Source organism: Musa acuminata, chromosome BXJ3-4, assembly GCF_036884655.1.
Source record: "Musa acuminata AAA Group cultivar baxijiao chromosome BXJ3-4, Cavendish_Baxijiao_AAA, whole genome shotgun sequence".
NCBI classification, from domain to species: domain Eukaryota; kingdom Viridiplantae; phylum Streptophyta; class Magnoliopsida; order Zingiberales; family Musaceae; genus Musa; species Musa acuminata.
In genome coordinates, this window is record NC_088352.1 from 28,861,015 (window position 1) to 28,864,407 (window position 3,393).

The following is a 3,393-nucleotide window of genomic DNA, read 5'->3' on the forward strand; positions in this document are numbered from 1 at the left end:
CCCCAATAATAATAATCACAAGTACACACATCACACGGTCCATAATCATCCATCCATACATCATACATCACATGTATAAATCATTATCATGTACGACTACTAGATAATAATAAAAATAATAATCAATTAAACTTTTTAATTAATTAATATTTTTAAATCAAGGACATGTAGGGAATTTTTTTAATTATAAGGGGGTATTTTCATAATTTGGATAAAAAAGATAGAAATAAAATTTCTTAAATTTTGAGGGGCAAAACTATCTTTTGCTTAGAAAACCTAAGCCCCCTTTCTCCCTTTCCCCGGTTGCAGCCATCGTCGCCACCCTTCCTGTGGTAGGCTATGCGACGGAGGGCGGGGGTGCTGCCCTCGCTTGCGGGCGGCATGCCCGCTAGCGGTGCTGCCCCTACATGTGGGTGCCCCCGTGGGCGTTGCCACCTTTGCAGGCGGTTTTGCCCACGCGGCAATGCCCGCAAGCGGTGCTGCCTCGTCGGGCGATCGCCCCTAAGGGGGGTTTTGCTCGCGGGAGGAGCGGTCGCAGGCACCACTACCTTGCGGTGCCTCACCTCGCAGGAGAAGCGGCCGCAGGTGCTGTTGCCCCGTGGCGCCTCTGCCTGCGGGGTGCCAGCCCCACCGACTGCAAGCCAACTATAGGCACAGCGCTTGCACATGCACCGGCGCTGTGCTGCCTAGCTGCGGTTGCCGCTGAAGGTGGCTGTAGGCATGTAGATCGAGGGTAGCAACTGTTGTTGCCCTTTATTGCTTTTGCGTCAATGATTTTAACGTCAAAAGTTTCTCTAAAATAAAACACATGTAGTTCAAAACCAATCTATCGCACGAACAACTTGGCTCTGAAACCACTATTGATGAAATCTTGGGGGCAACATCACATGCATAGCGAAAGAACAAGAAACAAAATCCCCAATTTCCCAAAAAGATGTTCGTCATCAGGCAAAGATTGGTACGTAAAAATCCGTGAAACAAACTACGTATAGAATATATTGTGTTACCTAGGGAGATCGTATATCCCAGTTTCCTTGTATATCTCTAGGAGAGGGTGAAGGAGGTCAAGCGTCCTCCTCTCTAGCGGTGATCCACATAGCAGGGCTGCGACGACACTCCTCAAAACTCTAGGCCTGCTTTAAAGTGGAGAGGGGGAGGAGAATAGGAGAGGCAAGCAAAGGCTCTAGCCTATGAACCACTGAATCCATCCTATTTATAGAGGTCCCATATCAAACCCTAATTGATCCTCCCCTATTGGGTATTGGATTTGCATCCAATTACCCAAGCCTCTTAGATTAGTGGATCTCTATCTAATAATTTCTTATGGGCTCTTATTGGATCTTATCCAATAATCTCTTAGATTATTGGATCCAATAATTTAGTGGCTTATTGGATATCCAATAAGACAGGGGCTCCGGTAGATATCTCATATCCGAACCTCTACTCATCGCAATGCCTACCATATGTATGTGACCCTCAATACCCAATATTGAGTTGGTCATGAGTCATACTTGTCAGAACTCCTTCTGGCTCAGTGAATTATTATCTCAATAATAATTCACTCGACTCATCGACTACGGATGTACTAGGCCACTACGCCATAGTCCCTAAACAATATAGGGGAATCTAATCTATTGGACTTGTTTGTCCTTAGTTACCATGTACCTATAGTCCCTCATTCATCTAATATCCCAAAGACCATATATCATGCATGGTGTTGTCAGACCCATACGGTTTTTACTCGAGTCTTACTCTAATCAGATTCTTTTGTAGAACTCTTTCTCTCTCAATCCGAATGACCCTAGCCAGGGATTTGTTTGAGCAAGAACACATGGGATATTCCTCTCATGATGTCGAGAGTAGATGATCCTCTATTGACACTCAATAGCCCTCGTAAGGTCGACTACCACTCCCATTGACTGGTTATATTAGATCTGGGATATCCAAACCTATAAGTCTAGGACATCCTTAGTGTCTTAAGTCTAAGGACTAGATACACCACTAGGACTATGAAATCGTTGTCTGACAATAAGGTATCATCAACCATCCAGCATTCCGTAAACATATTAATTAGTGAACTCATTCTCTAATGAGCACCTGTACTGTATCTCTAGTGTTCCCACATGAGCAGCTATGAGACTAGCTGCTGTTAGGATCGGAGCGGCACTAAGAGGGGGGGGTAAATTTGTGCAGCGGTAAAATAACATTGGTTTAAAAACTTTCGTATGATAAAAACCAATATCGATGAAAATCGATTTTGGAAGCTTAATAACTTAGAAGCATATGGAAGCGTAGTGACTAAGGAAAGAAGTTTGTAGTATGTATATGGCAAGAGTAGGATGCAAACCAGATAACACAATAGTTTTAAAGTGGTTCGGTCAAAATGACCTACATCCACTTGCGAAGCCTTCTTCGAAGAGGCACCCAACTTCCACTAGCAAATCTCTTTGTAGGGGAAGGACTAATACCCCTCTTACAACCTTTACAAGTGGTTCATACTCTTACAATTCTTTTCAACAAGATGGGAGGGGGGGAACACTCAAGCAATTTGAAAAATAAGACTTGCTAAGACTTTTTTAAGACTCTTATCACAAACTATTACTTTGCAAAAGGTTATGATCTCAACTGAGAATAGAGGGGTATTTATAGGCCCCAAGAGGATTCAAATTTGGGCTCCAAAATTTAAATTCTCTTGGGTTTTCGAGGCTGGCGGTGCCACCGCCGGACCTCTCGAGTGCTGGGCGGTGCCACCACTCAGATCTCGGGTTCTGGACGGTGCCACCGCCTACACTATTATAGCTCACTGGTTGGGCTCCAAACTTGGCCCAAACTAGTCCGAACTCGGGCCCAATTGGCCCCTACTTGGGTTATATGATTAACACCTAATCCTAACCCTAATTAACGTACTAACTACGAATTGAAAGATATTTTTTAAGCTATTACAAAGTTCGTAAGTCAAGACTTCTTCCGGCGAGCTTCCGGCGAACTTATGGCGGTCTTCCGATAAACTCTCGGAAACCATTCTGCGGACTCCAAGCAAGCTCCTAGACTTCACGATTTGATCTTGGTGAGTTCCAACGAGCTTCTTCGGCAAGCTCCGATCTTTCTCGGCGAGCTCCGTGAACTTCCCACGAACTTTCCAAAAAACCCTTCGGCAAGCCCCCTACTCATTCTCGGCTAGTTCCGGCAGCATTCCCGATGAACCTTCGGACTTTCTTCGAACTCTCGAACTCCCAACGAATCCTTCGCGCTTGACTCCGCACTTTGTTTCACTTTATGTCTTCATCATTATCGTAGTTAATCCTGCACGTGCAAGCCAAAACTCTACTCCGATCTAGACAATTATTACAACGTGAATTGACATTCTGTTGCCCGGCACGTCATTGGTTGGCG